Source organism: Macrobrachium rosenbergii, unplaced genomic scaffold (genome assembly GCF_040412425.1).
Source record: "Macrobrachium rosenbergii isolate ZJJX-2024 unplaced genomic scaffold, ASM4041242v1 171, whole genome shotgun sequence".
NCBI lineage: Eukaryota > Metazoa > Arthropoda > Malacostraca > Decapoda > Palaemonidae > Macrobrachium > Macrobrachium rosenbergii.
In genome coordinates, this window is record NW_027100729.1 from 1,635,362 (window position 1) to 1,656,015 (window position 20,654).

A 20,654-nucleotide genomic window follows, 5' to 3' on the forward strand; every position below is an offset into this window, starting at 1 on the left:
TGTTCAGGGAGTGTATTGTAATATGAAGTTTTCATAATAAAACTAATATTGTAATACAGTACTACCTGAACACCTGAATGATTCCAGCCCTCCTTCCCACTTTAATTTGAATAGTGAAGGACACAATTGGGGATCTCGGCCTTACTCGGCCGGGACTTGCAGAAGCGTTGCCAACAGTACTTCAGGTAACTCATTTTGACAAGATGTTCTTGTAAGCGTTGGTAACGCTGACAGTTAATTACCCACTTAGTGGGTAAAAGTTATGGGGACTTAGTTCGGTCTGGTAGGCGACCAGGGCTAATTCAGGTGTTCAGGTAAGTATTTCAATATTAGTTTTATTATGAAAACTTAATTTTTCCTAACATACAAACCTGAAGGTCTTTACATAAATGGCCCACCTCAAGCCACCCCTCATTCTGCTACCTGGGCCAAAAGGTAAAGTGAACGCATAATGATGGGAGTGGATAGACTCCCACCCTACCGTCAAAAGTTAAACACCCTGTTTGAAGTTAAACGGAAATTTTCCCAGCTCACACTGCAAATATATCCATATGTAAAGACCTTCAGGTTTGTATTTTAGGAAAAATGCAAAGTACTGAAAATTTTTAGTTTTTCCACCCGTGCAGCATTGAAAACCCATAGGCTTTTTACTGTATTCATTTTATTTATGTATTTATACATTCATGTAGATTTTGGTGGGCTGGAGGTAAATGTGGATAATGCCAGGTCACAGACAGTGCATATGCAGGTACAGTAATCGAGGAAATACTGTAATATGAAATTTTCTTTGGTATACAAAGCAAAACCTCATATCATATATCTCCCATCTCAACCAGCCCTCTTTGTTTGTCAGGCCAAAAGAAGAAGTGCTTGGTGATGGCATGGGAGTGAGGGGAATTCCCTTACTCACTCTTCTTAACCACCAGTTAACCCTTTTCCAACTTGCACTGAAAGATACTCCTTCATAAAAAGCTCTGGTTTCTATGGCTCTGAAATAATTTCTAATATTTGAGGAAATGTAGCAGCACATTTAACCTTCCAAGACTGTCATCAGTGTTGCTGGTCTTAATAGCTACTCATGCATTGTATCTGCAGTAAGAATCGGTGAAACTTAATTTGAAAACTTTCGTCTCTCTTGAAATTACTACTCAATTCATCCTTACTGTTTTTTCTTCTTATTGTCTACTGCATCTGTGGATAATATGGTGTTATGTATAACTGGATCACATATAATTAAGCATTTATGGTATACCCTTCGAGGGTCCTGTGTTACCCCACAAAATTCTTATGCTGGTCTTGCATTTTCTATTCCTGGCCTGTGATTTGTTAATAAGGATATGTTCATAAGTAATAGTGCTGTAATGTTAAGCTGAGAAGGTTTACAGATATGAGAGGGTGGGCGTCAATATTAACTGTTAATCTATTGTTGCATTGTGGCCTCAGGAAAGTTTTGATGCTGTGTCTGGACAACATTTGGGTAGATTGTATTAATATTTGGATACTGGCAAATGCACACCTTTTTAATTGGCGTGAGACCTTTATAGGAACCTGAATTAAATTTGATTATTTTGCTTCAGCTCTGGCATTATGTTTCCTAACTCTGTGTTGCATCCTTTGATTTCAGATTCTCCCTCAGAAGAACCCTCCTTCCTTCCTTCCTTCCTTCGTCAGTTTTGAGCAGCATCAAGATTTTGGAAATGCATGTGTGTTTAATGGTACTACATGTGACATTACCAATAGCAACTCTTAAAGTGTAAGAGACAACATTTAATTATTGTACTCCTGCTTTAAAAATGGCAGCAAGAAATAAAATCTGTTCTGAATATTATATTTGTACATCAGCAATGAAATCTGGTTGTAGCCCTTCAAGGTATTGTACTTAATTTAGGACAGATTTATTGGATAATCATTTGTTAGCAGTTTTGTGTTAAGAGTTGTCAATTGAACACATTGTCATTACAGAAGAGGGTTATGTATCATTCTTGCCTGTCATTTTGTATTCACTGAAAATATAAAGAGGTCGATGTATTTTAATGTGACTCAGTTTGTGTGAAGAAGTGTTTAAAGCAGTAGTACAGTAATATCAACCTGTAGCTTATTGGGGAAAAGATATTGTGAACATTGAAGGACAAAAGGATAAAATGAATCCAGAACATTCTTTAGAAATACCTTTGAAAAGTGAAACTGAAGGTGCATTATCACACCCTTCCATAAATGAAGAAAACAGTAACATGGCTGCCTTTAGTGAAACCAATAGTGGTGACTTTTTGTCTGTGGATCCACTGATGGACATCAAAATAGAGCCAGAGGTGTTCTGTGAGTCTGATGATGATGATGAATATTCATATGAAGAGTCAGTAGTGAATGAAAAAGATCCACCAACTTGCAAAAAAGTAAAACAAGAAAGAAGGAATAGCCACAATGGAGAGAAGCCTTTCAGATCCACTGACTGTGAGAAAGCGTTTTACAAGAAAGTTAATCTTACAAGTCATATCACAAATCCTACCAGAGAAAACATTGATATGCAATGAGTGTGGGAAAGCATTTTCCCAGAAAAAAACATCTTTCAGATCATATGAGAATCCATACTGGAGAGAAGCCATTCATGTGCAAGGAATGTGGGAAAGCATTTTCCAGTAAAGAAGCTCTTGGACGTCATATGAGAATACATACTGGAGAGAAGCCATTCATGTGCAAGGAATGTGGAAAAGCAATTTCCAGGAAACCACATCTTACAGCTCATATGAGAATACATACTGGAGAGAAGCCATTCATGTGGAAAAGCATTTTCCAGGAAACCACATCTTACAGCTCATATGAGAATCCATACTGGAGTGAAGCCATTCATGTGCGAGGAATGTGGGGAATCATTTTCCATGAAACCAAATCTTACAGTTCATATGAGAATGCATACTGGAGAGAAGCCATTTGTGTGCAAGGAATGTGGGAAAGCATTTTCCCAGAAACAAAATCTTACAGTTCATATGAGAATGCATACAGGAGAGAAGCCATTCATGTGCAAGGAATGTGGGAAAGCATTTTCACAGAAACCACATCTTACATATCATATGAGAATTCATACTGGAAAGTAGCCATTTACAGTAAACCCTCAATTATCTGCTGTAATATATCCAAGGCTCTTGTAGAGATTGGAAATTTGAGATTATTTGGAATGATTGATACCTACTGTTAAAATGATCTTATATCTTCATGCCATTAGGTGTAATTGGCATATAAAATTAAAAAAAATAATGCCTGGCTAACCCTCTGTGACTGTCTCTGTAATGACCTGTTTCCCACCAAGTGGTGTTGGAATGTTTACTTTCTCATCAGAATTCTTCATACCATCTCCTTATGTCCTTATGCATTATTTTTTATCTTGTGTGCTGATTGCACCTAATGAGGCTAAGATATAAGCTAACTTTAGCAGTAGGTAAGTATCCAAATAATTGATTATAGTATCATGAAAATTATCATTTTGCGCTCAATTTATTTGCCCATTTTGTGACTACAGTACTGTACAGTATATGCTTATAAACAATGCAGAATACTCTACAGTACTGTACTGTACACTTAATGAAAACCTAACTGTACAATATTGTTTACTGAATAAATGTATAAAAGATTTAACAGAAATTCTCTCCCTCTCTCTCTCTCTCCTCCATGTTCGCACAACTGGTACTGTTTACATGGGCCAAACTTGGAAAATCTCTCTTTTCTTTTTTAATAAGAATAACCCTTGGGAAGAAAGAGAAATGTGCAAATGCACAGCATCTTGATGCATTCATGCATATATATGCACGTTTACACATATATGTATGTTAACACATGCTTATTTGATATTGAAAGTAGCTACTGTTTTGTACTGCATTTTGTTACCTCCACATTAAAACTAATAAACATTTCATTCTGTTATTTATTTGGTGTGGCATAAAAAAGGTTCATCCAAAACATCTGAAGCTGCTGGAGCTGAGGCTCTCGTATATTATTGGTTGAAACGACTTTGAAATATGTTTTCCACCATATTTACTGAAAACACTGATTGATGCAATGATATTAATTACATTCCATTAAAGGGTATTGACTTTATCACGTATTGTAAATCGAGTTCTTACTCTGAATGTGAGAAATTTATAGAAACAAGGTGACACATGCAGAGTTCGCTAAGGTATGGAAATCAGTCCTTGAGTGCTGGCAAAAGTGAGAGAGATAGAGATGGAAGACTGCAATTGGCATTACCTTGGAAGGCTAAAAAAGAAAAATTACACTTCACATTTGCCTAAATTGATAACAAGAGCTTTTGAACCTGCTGAGTGAAGAGAGAGAGAGAGAGAGAGAGAGAGAGAGAGAGAGAGAGAGAGAGAGACTTACAGGTATCATGTACAGTAGTTTTCAAATGGTTACAACTGAATGAGCAGCAAACAAGATCTAAATGCAATGCCTAATCGTTTTGCTGTCCTTTTGACTTATGTGAATATGAAGTAACTGTTGCCCCCAATGCATTCTAATTTAACGGTTAGGACTGATTGAAAAGTGAACAAGAACTAAAGCAATATGTAGTCTTTTGTTTGTGTTGTATGGACAGGCAATACCTTTAAGTACTTCACTGCAATTAAATTCATATTGTACAAAGTTTAGTTGATTTGCTGGTTACATGTAAATTACTCTTTGCAACCAATTATATGAATATTGTAGTATCTGGTTACTACCTTTCTGTTGCATTGTGCATGATCTTACGATGACAAGTTTATGTCCCATAATAAAATGTGACTGATATAATTGTGTTTAACATTAAACATATTGCATTGAGTGTTTACCCAAGGTTTCAACCATTGATATATGATTGCCTAAGTTGAAGGTGATTATAAGGTGATTTGATCAAGGAAGGATTCCTACAGTTTTGTGTGCCATACCATATACAGAAATAGCGATAAATAACCCAGAGAGGGAAAGAGAAAGGCAAGCAAGCACACAGCAAGTGTGTGTTGTAATTAACTTAAGTATGATGCACATGTGCACTTAAACAGTTTTGATGCAACATGACTGGGCAGTTTAAACTGATGTGTTAATTCGTAATGTGTTCTTCAAGTTTCTCAGTTCACCGGTATTGCAACTTGAGAAAAGCCCTTACTTAATGTAAAATCATTTTGTTCATAAATTTAAGTCATAAATTCATTGTAACTTTTGGAGTCATGCATCAGAGGGGGAAATGGAAGAAGGTGAGAATGGGAGGACAAACAGAAGCAGCCAACGAGAGATGGAAACTTCTATGACATAGTCATGGCACTCAGCCACTCAAAAGTAACAAAAGAAGTTACTTGTAATGACAGTTTTGCTTTTTATCCAATAACAGTCTTGAAAGCTCCCGGACAGATAAAGCCTTGCCCAGCCGTCCCCATTCAGGTGTCCTGGCCCTCTTGGACATTATTTCATAAGTCCTCACTTAGTCATTAACTAAAGAAACCAGTGACTGTTGTGCATGTGTTGTATGTAAGCCCTAGTGATGGTCTGTATCTTATGCACCTGATCAGTGCAGAAAGTAAGCGTGTGTGTGTGTGTCTGGTATGGAAGCACTAGAGACCTTATGTAACCCCTCAGCACGGGAAGTCTTGTATTGTCAACTTGATCAGTTTTCAGTGTTACCATCTACAGTACAGGGAGTCCCTTGGTTATGACGGTCTCGACATACGTCGATCCGATCTTACGACGCTAAGAATTCTTCACTCTTTTCATTTTTATAATTTTTTACTGTATTTATTGCCAGTTATCATTTTTATCACTTTATCTTGTGTATCTAGATTGTGTGAGTTTAAATAAAGAATACAGTACTGTATTATTATTATTATATTATTACCATTATTATTATTAAGATCAGACTTAAGGTGGATTCGACTTGAGTCACTGCCTCAGGAACGGATTGCCATCATAACTCGGGGACTGCCTCTGTTGCTTATGTTTCTCATATGTAGTATTGAATACTATTTGAATTACCTCACAGCATGTGATAAGCTATCATGCTCCTACGTTTTGTATCAAACCAATTGTATTTTTGTACACTCTCTCCACAGTGTTGGCCTGTCAATAAACCCTACCCTGGACATTTTTGCAATTAACTCTTTAACCATTTCAAGTAAATATTGAAGTAATAGTATAGTATATGGTTTACTATTTACTTATGACTATCAACATTAAAGTGACTTTGTACAGAATAAAAAACAAACAGATTTTCCCATAACCCAAGAAATAATCTTCTTCAAAAGCTTTTCCTAGTAAGGAATAAAACTACATTTTTCAAAACAGAAATACTGTTGTCATCTAAAGGATGGACTCAAAAAAGCAAATTGTCCCTACACGAATACAAACCCTCAGTCTTTACATGTGGAAATACCTTCAGTGCAGCTGGAAACCGTCCATTCAGTTCATAACAAGGTTGTTAGGTAGTTAACTTTTGGCAGTAGGGTGGGTAGTCCCACCCCTCCCCCCGGCAACACATCACTTGCCTTCTGGCCGTCAGTCAAGACGCACTCATCTCGCTCGCCTCTGCCCGACAAACCTGTTTTCCTCAACGCGCTCAGGCCACCCATACAAGAGGCAGGATTCTGAAGTGGGTCGAAATATCTTTTGGACACTTCCATGACTCCCGTAGGGGGTTAGTGCCTTCAGTGCACCTCAAGCAGTGCACTGTAGGCATTACTTGATAAGGTTCTTTGTAGTGCCCCTTCCTTAGGCCCCTAGCTGCTGTAACCCCTTTCATTCTTTTAATTAATGTACCTCCTTCTTTCATATTCTCTTTATTATTCCATCTTACTTTCCTCAACCCTCTTTCTCCTGACAATTGTTGCAAAGTGCTTCTTCAACTGCAAAAGGTTTTCCTCCTGTTATGCCTCTCAAACCTCTCTCTTCCTCTCAGTTTCCCTCTCAGCACTGAATGACCTCAGCAGAGGTCCCAGAGCTTGCTTGGCCTCTGGCCTGATTTTTATATTCCACCTCCAGTCTCTGCTTAAGGAAGGAAGGAAGGAAGGAAGGAAGGAAGGGGTGAGGAGGAATGGTGGTCAGGAAAGCTGTGGGTATGGAAGTATGAGGAAGGCCCAGGAAGTCCTGGAGGAAGAGAAGAGCAGAAGACCCAGACTGTAAGGGAGTTCAGGCAGAAAGAGCGCAGGATAAAAGAGTAGGGAGAGAGAGAGAACTCATATCACGTCTAATCCCATAAAAGGGTAAAGCTGACGTCAAGACATTTACGAAGGTGACGAGATTGTAGGAACTATGCCGCCATGAAAACAAATTGTCTCGTCTTGGCCACAACTGAAATGTGGAATAGTCTGCCTATTGCAGTTGTGGAATCTCTCTCTCTCTCTCTCTCTCTCTCTGCAGGCTGATTTCCCTTTGGAGCCATCTTGGGTTTATTATAGTCGGTTGACTCTGTCCACAAGGATTTTCTTCAGCTGAAGATTTTAAGAAAGAAAAATAAAGAAAAGAAACTAAGGAAGTAAAATTCATCAGTCCTCAAGCGGCATTTGAACTCTGGACCTCTCGTTCTCTGCTGTAGTTTGGGACTCTTATGTTTTTTTTTATGACTTTCTCCTTTTCTTCCTGATCTCAACTTTCTCTGCATCCATTTTTAGCCTTTTACTTCACCTCTGTTCCTGCTTCCTTTCTTCAATCTTGCTGTCCAACCACTCCAACTCCCCTTTCCACCGTCTTCAGGTAGATTCACACTAGAGGTCTGGTCGCGCTCCGCTGTCGGTCCCATCGTTTCCTCTCCCTCAACACCGGTGGGAGTCTCACCACTGGCTACGGAGGATGTGTGACTTTTCTCAAGCTGGTTTGGCAATAATTGCCATTGCGCTTGATGATGATGAAGAAGAAAAAAAGCAAAGTCGAAAAAGAAAGAGATTGTGGGTTCATCCTATGTTGCAAGATGGGAAGAGTGAAGGAGAATTTCATACTCTGTATCCTGGTCTTATGGATGATGAGAGTAAAATCCACAGCTATTTCAGAATGAACATTGGAACATTTGAGAAAATACTATCCAGAATTGAGGGTGACCTGAAGAAGGAAAACACGCCATTCAAAGAAGCAATCACTCCAAGAGAAAAACTGGCTGTGTGTCTAAGGTAAGGAAAAGAAAAGATGCGACTGAGATTTATTTTGCAGTACTGCTCAAACATAAGAGATAGAGGCTCAGATGATTATTATTTATTCCTTTTTTGTCACATTGTCTGTACAATGATTATGAAGGGCAAGCAGAAAGATACTGCTGGTGAAGCCACTGTGAGGCGCATGCAGGCTGCAGAGGTGATGGCGTCCCATGGATGTGCTCCTGGCATTGTGCTGCTTGTTGCAATTGCTGTATAGGTTGACTACTTCTGGATGAGGAAGTAGAGCACGGCGACAGAGCAGGTGATGCTGAAGGTTGGGGGCATACATTCTGTGCCAGTGGTGCATATGCCTCTGCGTTTTGGTCATGAATATGTATTCCTTCAATTTCACTTACTCTTAAAAACACCTTTGTTTTAATAAAATGTTGATCAGCTGGACTGAATTTGACAGTAGTTGCCATCAATGAAAAGAAGGTATCTATTGGTTCTGGGGCCTGTTCTTCCCTCTTGTTTTATAGTAGGTATCTCATAAGAGTAGCAGATGCACTATTGTTTTCACCTGTGTTTTTCTTTTACATGTGAGACGTTCTTGCTGAGGGACTGTAACGTGCAACTTGTGCAGCACCAGCAGCTTCGTCGTTTTCTTCTCTTTCTTGTCCACTGCACACCTCTTGTGTGCCATCGTGTTCTGTATAATTTGAATTTTCTGAGTCATTTGATCTTCATACTTCCATTTCTGGCTATTAGCAGCAGCCTGTCCACTCTTTGTTTTCCTGTTTTTGTGTTCACGATACTGCGATCGCAGGCATTCCCAGCGTCCCTTACACCTAGACCCTGAAAATAAGTAGAAAACGTGATTACTTATTCCCTCTATTGTTTCATTGCAGGTTTTACCAACGGGGAATTCATACAAATCAATAGCTTTCAGCTGTTGTCTAGACCAATCAACCAGGCTATACCGACACCAAGTAAAAAAGACTGGAAGCGAATTGCAAATGAATATTGGACGCAGTGGAACTTTCCAAACTGCATTGGTACACTGGATGGTAAACATGTGGTAACTGAAGCACCAGCAAATAGTGGCTCCCTATATTTCAACTATAAAAGGACATTTTCTGTTGTTCTATTAGCTTTGGTTGATGCAAAATACCATTTCATTGGGTTGATGTAGGCTCTTATGGTAAGAATAGTGACCTTGGAATTTTTGCTAATTCCAAACTTTGCAAACATCTGGATGATGAACAATTGAATGTACCAGAAGATGCTGCACTTCCTGGCACTGATGTGCTTGCACCATATGTTATAGTGAGAGATGAGGCTTTCTCTCTGAAGAGAAATTTAATGAGGCCCCACCCAGGTTGACAGACTGAACATAATGTAGAAAAAAGGATTTTTAACCATAGATTATCTAGAGCCAGGAGGATAGTTGAGTGTACATTTGGTATTCCAGTGCAGACCTTCAGAATATACTTAAGGAAACTTAAAGCTATGCCTTCTAATGCTAATGCAATTATTACAACAACATGCATACTTCACACTCTGATACACCCAAATATTGTTGCAATACCAGATACTGTTGTCATGCCTCCATCAAATACAGTATGTCCAATGAGAGGAAGAGGGGGAATGCTACCAGGGAGGCTTTTGGGTTGAGAGAAACACTAAAAGATTATTTCAGCTCCCCAGTTGGCTCAGCGTCTTGGCAAAACGATAAAATATAAGTAGACAAACATAACTGTATAGGAATATTGTTTAGTGAGGCTAGGAAAAAAATTTCCACAGTGGACTTTAGGATACTATTATGTACATTGAATTTCTTTCCTTCGCAACCCAGCTGCCTGCTTACTTCCACCCAGCTTCTTCTCTTCGCCACATTATCACTATAGTGCAGCAAAGTCAGGTCATATAGTTCTGGTTTGCTTTTTACTAATTCTATTCACATTTCATCTGAAACCACAAAATTAAAGTGAGTTTGTAGATTAACTTTGTTCAGTTTGTGCTTATGTTTAAGCTAGCTGTATGCATTGTCCATTTTTCCATGATAAATAAAAGGAAACTTTTTTTTAATAATTTACCTACCTTCTGCATGATCCCATTGTGTTGTTTTCTTTTGATCATCCATGTTTTCATAGGACAAAAGGTAACACTACTTGCTTACACGAAGGCTGAATCTCGACTGGACCAAACCGAGAGCAGAGCACGACCAAACCTATAGTGTGGATCAACCCTTAAGCGCTGCTGAATGGCCAAAAGTGGCCCAGCACTCAGTTTATGGCCTAGATCTCACAAAACCCACCTAAACTAACCTCAACTTTCTTCCATCAAGAGACAAGAAGGTCCTTCATCTTATCACTTTCCATATGATTACTCTCCATCCTTTTGCCCTTAAGTGAAACCTTTCCTCCAATCCTGTGGGACCTTGAGAGCATAATGGAAGGCAATTTGATGATTCCTTCCCCATATTAGACCTGGGGGAACAAGGCATTGGCTACTGATGAATTAGTGAGTTAGACCTATGGCCTATGATGCTAGCTTAGTAAGAACATGATCATATTCCTGTTGAAATGGTTAGATATAAACTTGAAACTATTTTTGACGTAATAATTAAAATGTAATAAATGTCAAGTAGATATTTTTAATTCCAAATAAAAGAAATAAGATGCAAAATGAATTTTTCGATTGAGTTAGAAGTTACTTCAGTTTAATAAAATGTGGAGATATGAACTAAGTTTTTTATTCAAGATGAAAGAGAAATGAGATTACTCAGAAGGTATTTTTAAAATATTAAAGGCACTCGCAATGAATCAGAATTTCATTTCAATACACAAAAACTAATAGATTTGATCACCACTACCGAATTCTTTTATATAACCATTAACAGCACAAATAGACTAGGCCTATTTTATTTCCCTATATAAAGAAATGAATTATATTTCAGATGTAGATAACATACAACAAATAATACTAAATATTAAAGTCTTGATTAGAAAACATATTGACATATGATAGGATTGTCATAGACATTTTATGTGATTTTAGTATGGTATGCGATGCCAGATCATTCAGACTCGGCAAATCTTCAAAGACATGATCAGTTGTGAATCATTTCAAGTGGAAAAACTTTTCAGTTGGAAGATTTACATTCGAGGTCGTGTCATGTTAAAACTGACCTTATTTCATGGTCAGAGTGAATCTGAAAGATGTATTTAGAAGCAAAATAACTCCTATATATGATGAATAATGAAAGATCATCTTTCATTTATATTTGTTAATGAAAATAATCATATACTGTAGATCGATACGTTCAGTAAGAAACAATACCAAATTACGATTGCCTGAAAACCGAAAAATAGATTGATATAAGTAAAATATTTTCAGTATGTGAAATTTGATGAGATTCGATATATACAAATGCATGATAGCAGATTTGAGTCATATTAGTTAAAATACATTACAAACTCACAATTTTTTTGTACGAGGCACAATAACCGCTTCCTTGGTTAACAGGTGCGGTGGAAAGTAGATAATCTCCCAAGAATGCAATATTGGTCACGTTTTATAAGTACAATATTTACTATTGGCTCTTTTATTGAGGAGGACAACGAACGCCGTCTGAAAGCACACAATGAGAGGCATTTAAATGGCTGCTGATTTAATGTGCATTAGAGATATGAACTCAGTGCCGTTACTGAGTAGATAAGAAATGCAGTCACACGATACATAGAAGTTTCTGTGTCAATATCAATGACGTACAATGATGAGATGCTTCAAATAGGTGTCTGATGAAATTGCCAGTTTCTAGGTAACAAAAGGAAGCTTCTCCTTGTTAATGCGGGAACCGACTCCACAACACAGTTATTATCGGTATAAACAATAGAGGGAAGCAGCCATTCAAGTAGCGTTGCCACAATCACATAAATACGAAGGGATTTATAAAAAGTATATACGTGATAGGGAGGAACTTATAGGAAAATATACTCAGATATACTTAGCGGGAAGGAATCAATAAGAAATATGCTTAATCAAACACAAACAAAGCGAAAGAGAAATAGAAGGAGCAAGGGAGGAGCCGTTCCAAAGGGAAGCCTCACCCACTACTACTACTTCTACGACCACTTGTTGACTTACTTAGTTCAATAGTTGTTGTGAACAGTCGCCACATTTCAAGTGAAGCAATAAAGGTAATGTGTATATATATATATATGTATATATATATCGTCTCTCTATTATTCTTTTTCTTGTCATGACGTCACTTTACCTGTGGGTGTTTGAAGCCCAAGCGAGGCCTAATGAGAGCCAGAGGAGGAGACGCTCTTGAAGGGAAGGAAGGAAGGAAGGAGGGAGGCCGGAGAAACGGCAGCTGCTTCGGGCAGTGCCCCTCACGTCCCCTCTGGGGGAAGGTCTGGAAGGACCTCCACCTTCTGGAGGACCGTCAAAGGACAAAGAAAAAAAGACGGGGTAAAACAGAAAAAGGCTTTCCTAGAATGCCCATCTTGACCTAACCTGACCCCTTTCTAAAGTGACTTGGGCACCTTGCCCTGACCTGGCAGGGAGGGGAGTGGTCTGTATTAGGACCTCCATGTGTTGGGTTCTCTTAAGGGTGGAGGCAAAGCCCCTGCTAGGCCTAGGTAGGGGAACCGTAGGAAAGGAGTTACTGTACAAAAGAAAAAAAAATATTGATAAAACAGAAAAAGGTCATAAATGAAACAAATTATCTGACCTTTCTTATAAAAATCTAGAATGTTCACCTGAAAAAGTTGAAGTCCAATGTTATTCTTTTCTTGCAGCTCTAATCTCATTCTACCTGAAGCCTGTAAATCTCATTCTAGTAGGTCTAAAGTGATCTTGGACGCTTAGAACCCTGTTTTGGTTGTTGCTCCACCTGACCTGGCAGGAGTTTGTTCATTTGTTTATTTGTTATCGACAACCACTCAAATCACCTGTTTCATCTCCCCTCTTATGGATTTCAGCCCAAACGTTTTTGGTAACATTTTGAATCGAAGACAGGTGAGGCCACTGTTTCGACAATTAGCCAATCTACAACTGCTGCCATCTGCAAACATACCTGATTCTCTCCAAAATGCTGCCTGGAGGTGGATGATGACATCAATTGATCCTAACTGGCTGTCAATTTATGACGTTTTCATTGTTAACCAATCAAACCTTCCAACAGACCAAGGATTTTATTTCCGCCATCAGTTTTAGTGAAATTCAGTTGTGTGGAATTTTTTTGGGTAATAGGCAAATATCATGGTGGTGCATATCCCGAACATGCAAAATATGCATATGCATTCTGTGTTACCTGTGAGTCTGTGTCCAGTGTCAGAAACCATTACTTTTTAGGGAAGGCTTATTTGGTATTTTTCTATGTGGTTTTAAAACAAAGAAATTCCTTTTCAGTGAAGGTTTCAGAAAAAAATATTTTGTCGTGCAATAACTGGTCATATAGTGCATTTGTATGCCATTTTCTCAACTAAACTGAATTTGATTTTTTGAAGACAATTCACAAGACTTCCATTTTTATATGTTTGAGTCTTATATTTAGGGGAGGTCTCCATTTTGCCCTGGCATTTTGTCTCCCCACCCAAAACCCCCCTCCACAGATTGTTATCTATAGGGGACAAAATTGTTCAACCAGTCAAAATCATTCAAATCACATCATAATACAACAGAAAATTCAAGTTTATGTTGAAAGTCTTCCATAAGGTCAATTACAGCTTTTTTAACACTCAAAAGTTACAGCTGGGTGACAAGCCGGCATTCTTGAAATTCCCCCACCCTCTCCATAGTAATAGCGCAAAAAAATAACTAAAAATACCAGCCTAACGGAAAACGTTCAACAGTATGGAGCTAATTTGTGTAGTCTTCAGAGGTCAATTACAGTTTAGTTACAGCCGGCCGACAAAATATTACTTGAAATTCTTGTAAAGGAAGTAAAATAACATAGGAAAACGTCAATTGCCATAGTCTAGCTCACCGCGGACAGCTGGCTAAGAATTACCTTACTTTGGTCAAAATTTTGGTAGCAAGGTATCCAAATCTATCTTGGCCAACCTGTTGTAGTCTTCCTGGGCCAGCCTAACCTGCCCCAGGGAGCTGTGAGTAGCCTGGCCCCTTCAGTTTGGTAACTACTCATTCACCTGCAAAATAGGCACCGTGTCTATTACCGGTGACCCCTTGGGGATGAACATAAAAGCATGAAAAAAGTTAAGATATCAGAATTATAAACAAAAGCTTAAATAAAAGGCTGTAAATAATAATGCAGTCAGCAGCTAGTGAGATCCAGGACGCAGTAGAAGTCTTCAGTTTTATTTCTTTTGTGTCCTTTGTTTTGGTCTAAATTTTGGTAGCTAAGTTTTGCTTTGAATCAGTATCATCACATTTTGAATTTGAAAATGTCTTTTCTTGTTTTTTAATTTGTGTTTGGAATGTTTCTGGTTGTTAGTCAGTGCCTCCCTAAACTCACCTGGGACACCAAGTCCTCACCCAAGTGCATGATATTAGTTTGAAAGCATTCCATAAACTTCTGACCTTCATCTGAATGAGAGCTGTCAATGTGATTACCTAACGTCCTTCTAATATTTCACTTGTTTTGTGTTTTACACCTCCCAAAAACCCCGCTTTCCCACTGTGGTCCCCCAGATTATTGAATGTAAGGGTAGTGACCACTGTCTCTAAAAGTGATCATTTGCAAACAGAGTGAATGTCAGGAATGTTGCAAGATGACATCAAAACAGGAAAATTGTATTTTCAAGTCCATAATGCAGTAAAGGTTCAAAGTTAAATAATACTAAAGTGTGAATGCTACTGCAGAATAGTTGTACTACTGTACATACATTATGGTGTGCAGTGTTAAATGGGCTGTTGCTCCCCTGGCCAGGTGAAAACCTGCCCCTGAAGGTTTAAGGTTAGAGTAGGATTTATGCATGTTTAAATATGACTGGTTCCTACATAGATAGAAACCTTTGGTCTTTACAGATGGGAATTACTTGCAGTGCAAGCTGGGAATGGCTGTTTAAGTTTTAGACGAGGTGGTTAGGGTAGTTAGCTATCAATGGTACGGATGGGAGTCCTGCCCACCCAGTCGGTACACACCCACTTTACTTTCAGTTGCCACCGGAGATAGACGTGCCACCACTGCCCAACTGCCGTTTGACTACCTTTTGTTTTTGCTTGTGTTTTACAGATATTGTGGATACTTGTGTATATTTGTGGGTACTTGTGTGTGCATTCCTGTAGTTGTGATTTCCCTTGATTTACATTATGCAAACCCATGACTCATCTCAGCCTAAGGAAAGAAAGCCTTGTGTCATGAGACGTTGCCCAGGCACTTCCAAACCCTGCAACCGCTTCCTCTTCTCCTTGGAGATTGACCCGCACACACACTGCACACTGTGCTGGAAGCAAGTATGCAACCATAATAGTCCTTGCTCTGAGTGTTGTGTCTGGCCATCAGAACAGTGGGTGCAGTTCAGCCGGTTACGGTCCTCAGACTGGACCGGTCATATGCTTGAGTGCTGGAGAGTTTGCCAGGGGATTCTGACGAGTGTCTCTCCCCTGCAGAGAGAGCAACCAGGAAGACTGTGACCTGGAAGGGCTCGAGGGTCCTTTTCCCAGGACACAGACCCCCAGACAGGACAGTCTCTTGGATAGATCGCTGGTCCCTTGCGGTGTCCAAGATCGCTTCCTCTTCCACTTGTGAGTTCTGTAAACTCTGAAGAGAAAGCTACACTCAAGAGACTGATGCTGTCTGCAGATAGGGCCATCTCCTACCTAGCCCACCAGACTGCTAACCTGCGGATCGCCAGGTTCATCTGTTCTGAGTCAGCCTTGGCTTTACAGAATGGACTGATACTGGGTTCCACTTCCCTCTTCCGCTGTCCATCTTGGCACTTACATTCCCGCCTTGCTGAAGGATCTCGGCCTGCGGGGGAGGTGAAAGCAATGCAGAAGAAAGCCACTGCAAAATTCGTGATGGACCTGTCTCTGGGGCTCTACAGCCATCTCTTTTCCATAGAGAAAGTGACAGGTGGATGGAGACTGGTCGTAGACCTCTCCCCCCTAAGCTGATTTGTTTGCCAGACTTGGTTCAAAGTGGAAACAACACGCTCAGTGCTCGCGGCCATAAGGGAGTCCGACTTCATGCTTTCAGTGGATCTGAAAGATGCATATTTTCAAATACCCATCCCTCAGCCCTCCCGCAAGTCCCTCCGCTTTATCCTTAGGAAGACGGTGTACAGTGTACCAATTCAGGGCACTGTTTTGGGCTCTCAACCACTCCCCTGGTGTTTACACAAGTGTTCACTCTTGTGTTGTCTAGGTCCCATTCGCACGGGATACGACTTCTGAGGTATTGTAGGGGCTTTTTGTTTAGTACATAATTGGTGCAGTATGATGGGAACAGATCTGAAGGTTATGAAATGAAACTCTGACTTTCCTTAACCTAATTTATTACCTTAATATTTCAGTGGTCTGAGACCTTCTAACAGAACTAAATTTATATCTAACTTAGCCTATACCTAACTTAGCCTAACTTAATACTATAGTTCATCAGAACTTATCCTGTATTCCACCTTAATACTACAAAAAACAGCCAAATACTTCAACTGCATACGGTACCAACCAAACAGTGTCTATACAAAAGATTGAATTGGCAATCTGGTGCAAAAATAATGACACACATTCTACAACAATTTCTCCTTTTCCATGAAGTCACTCTTCATTTCACTATAACAAAAAACATATTGGGCTCAAAACCACAAAAAAACTCAACAATCCATTTAAACACTGCAAAATTACATAAATGCAATAGCTTCATGAAAAGAAGTACATCACCACTGCAAACAGAGCCCAAATTACAGTAGATGGTTCATGATCAAATCAACCGCAGTTAATTTGGAACAAAGTAGATTATGTCCATCTAACTTTCCTCTATCCTGGGAAGTTCTCTTACACTGTAAACACTGATTATTATGCCTACCAGCCTCAGGCTCCCTAATCCTCAGAAGTAAATCCACTGCATCAACTTCTGCACCTTACTGTTTCATCAGGAGCTACAGCCACAAGGAAAGCCAACAACAACTCCAACACAGACTTTTCACCACAGTTCCCATAGTAGATAACTACTGCCAAATAGCTTCTGCTAAGGAAGTATCCTAACTTCTCAAGTCACTTACACATTGGGTTGAAGGGGAGCAAGCCACACTACTCAGACACGCTCAGCAAACTTTAAAAAAAAAACAAAAAAAACAGACTTAACTAGTGTACCCCTTCCTGACATACAAAACAAAAAAGCATCACAACAAAAACAAAACAATCAATTCACACAAACCGTCGTTCATCATACAGACCCAAACTTAGCCTACCACAGTATCTTGACGATTGGCTAGTTCTGGCGAGCTCCTGTTTGCAGTTGCTCCAGGACACAGGTCAACTTCTCGAACTTTGTCACAACCTTGGGGGTTGTGATCAATTTCGAGAAATCCAGTCTCATACCCAAGCAGAGGATAAAGTATGTGGGCATGCTGATAGATACGGCAGCAGTGAGAGTCTTCCCCTCAGACTTGTGTATCAGCAGGTTCAGAGAGGCAGCGCAGTTTTTCCTGTTCTCGACAGTGGCAAGTCGTTATCGGTCACTTGTCATCCTTGGAGAAGCTGGTCCCTCATGGGCGGCTTCACCTTCGTACCCTTCAGTGGAGAATGAAGGAATTCTGGTCTCCAGCAAGACTCCCTGTTCCTTCCCATTCCTCATTCGGAGGAAGTGGGACAGGACTTAGCCCATTGGCTGGACGACAGGAACCTCGTAACAGGAGTGTCACTACTCACTCCCCCTCCCGAGATGTTTCTGTTCCCGGATGCGTTGACCGAGGGATGTGGAGCACTCCTGGAAGAGTTGCTGGTTTCAGTGGTGTGAACCAGATTGACAGACACGTCCATACCAATATCCTGGAACGCAAGGCAGCTTTCTTAGCTTTTCAAGAGTTTCAGGATCGAGTGATGGGGCACTCCATGGTGTTGATGAGTGACAGTACCACGGTAGTGGCATACGTCAACAAGCGAGGGGGCGACTGGTGTCCCTTCAGCTCCACAAGTTGACAGTTCAGGTGCACGAGTGGGAAGTAGCACACTCAGTGCAGCTGTCAGCCAGATACATTCCAAGCAAGAGGGCCGTAGTGGCACACAGGCTCAGGTGCCAGGGTCAGGTGATAGTGACAGAGGGTCCCTGCATCCAGACATTGGATTGTTCGACCTTTGGGGTCATCCAGTGATAGACCTCTTCGCAACTCAGCACAGCAGGAATCTGCCGGAGTTCTGCTCTATCATTCCGGACCCACAGGCAGCAGTAGAAGACACCTTTCAGCACCCATGGGACAATCTTGAGGCTTATGCTTTCCCTCCGTTCTGTCTGATTTGACTAGTGATCAACAGGGTAATGATCACCCCAAATCTCAGGGTGACCCTGGTGGCTCCCAAGTGGCCACATGCCAAATGGTATCTGGACCTGCTAGCTCTGCTTTCCGAGACACCGAGAGAGATTCACCCCCGGCAGAACCTCCTATGCCAGCCGCATGTAGAGGTACCACCAGTCCGTGAAGTCACTGTCACTTCATGGCTGGAGACTATCCAGCATCTCCTGCAAGCAAGATGCTTTTCTTGCTGCACAGCGACATAAATGTATGGCTACCTTTGGAAACCCTTGGCAGCTGCGTACCAGGGAAAATGGGCTGTCTTCTGTGGTTGGTGTTGTGGATGGGGTATCTCTCCTGTCGAAGCTACTCTTCAGCAGGTAGCAGATTTTCTCATCTTCCTTTGCCATGAGAAGCCTATCTCGGTCTCAGCTGTTAAGGGCTACAGGTCTGCCCTGGGCCAAGTCCTTCTCCTGAAAGGCATCGATCTCTCTTCTTCGTGCGAGATCTCTATGCTGATGAGAAGCTTCGAATGGTCTACCCCTCCCAGGGAACTCAGGCCCCATGAGTGGGATGTGACTCGTTCTATGGAACCTGACTCGTACACCCTATCAGCCTTTATGAGAGTCGTCAGACAGGGATCTGAACCTCAAGACTGTCTCCTACCTTGGCCTGGCATTGGCGAAGAGAGTAGGCGAACTACATGGCCTTTCCTGTGATGTTAAGCACTCGAGAGGATGGGATCTGTCTCGCTCAAATTTGTCCCTGAATTCATAGCAAAGACACAGAATCCGTCAGTCTCTGATGCCAGATTTGAGTCCTTTCTGATCCCTTCCCTAGGTGACTGTGTTAGTAATGATCCAGACGAGATGCTACTTTATCCAGTTAGAGTGCTGTGGTACTACCCTAAGAGGATTTGGCAGCTCAGGGCTGGGTGTTGACAGCTCTTCATGAATACTGGCTTGACCAAGAAACAGGTGTCCAAGAACACCATTTCTTCCTGGTTTCGTGAGATGATCAAATGGAAGTATTCTACGGCTGATGAAGTGGGTGACAGTATGTTCCGGGCAAGAGCTGACGAGGTCAGGGACATTTGTCTGTCCCTTGCATTTGGGAAGAACCTGTCGGTTCATCAAGTACTGAAGGCAGGGAGTTTGGTCGTGATAGACCACATTCACCTCCTTCTACCTATGGCATGTTGTCCATATGTCCTTGGACACCTTTTCCCTGAGTCCTGTGATGGCTGCTCAAGAAGTTGTGTAGCTTATCCAGTTTCCATAGCGGGACAGGTAGCATCTCACTTAAGATGTAAGGTTGCGGAAGAGAGAGAGAGAGAGTGTGTGACTGGCCTCCTTCCTATTTTATATTTCAACTCTCCCCACTGGCAGAGATTGGTTGGCGAGACGTCATGTGCCGAAACAGGCTTGATGCAGGAGAGGTACATTTCTGAGCACCTTTTGTCTTATCTAATGTACTATTGATTGAGAGGAGTAAGTCCTACCCTCCCTCGAGCAAGGGGAGAGAGAGGCTGACAATAAACCCATTTGTTCTCTTTATCTTTATTGTCCCTGACACTGAAGGTTCATACAGACCTTTTTCAAATCAGTGGTACTTCTCAAATACCCATTAATTTGAAAGGCCCAGAAGTCTGGTGGTTGAACAAACACATGTTCAAGAGGTCAGAGGCCTGGGACGCCTTCCTTTGCTCTACACGATCAGGAAGAGAGGCCCAGGTGAGGTGGACCACCAGTCGGTTCAGAAGCTTACTCAGAATCCTCCCACCAAAGAGGAAGTCTCCATATGTAAAGACTGAGGGTTTGTATTTGTGTTGGACAAATAACAAATTGTAAAGTAATATGTATTTTTCCTAACATACAAACCTGAGGTCTTTACAAATACTGCCCACTTCATGCCACCCCTCATTCTGATACCTGGGCCAAAAGGTAAGTGAATATTGCGGGACAGAAGGGCGCTGGTAGTTAACTACCTAACAACCTTGTTAAGAATTGAATGGCTGGCTTCCAGCTGCGCTGAAGGTATTTCCATATGTAAAGACTTCAGGTTTGTATGTAAGGAAAAATGCAAATTACTTTAAAAATTTGCCATGTTTTGGTTTTGTAGTCCAATGTAACTAAACTTAGAATGCTAC

The 20,654-nt window shown here is 40.7% G+C and overlaps 3 protein-coding genes across 5 annotated transcripts in view; 2 read left to right on the forward strand and 1 right to left on the reverse strand.

Moving 5' to 3' along the window:
* The window catches only part of LOC136838173 (zinc finger protein 569-like), a 160,768-nt gene that overhangs the window by 109,076 nt on the left and 31,038 nt on the right, over nt 1-20,654 (forward strand). The gene's annotated exons all lie outside the window — the stretch shown is intronic.
* The window catches only part of LOC136838191 (uncharacterized), a 217,875-nt gene that overhangs the window by 61,695 nt on the left and 135,526 nt on the right, over nt 1-20,654 (reverse strand). The gene's annotated exons all lie outside the window — the stretch shown is intronic.
* The window catches only part of LOC136838140 (zinc finger protein 585A-like), a 376,081-nt gene that overhangs the window by 12,748 nt on the left and 342,679 nt on the right, over nt 1-20,654 (forward strand). The gene's annotated exons all lie outside the window — the stretch shown is intronic.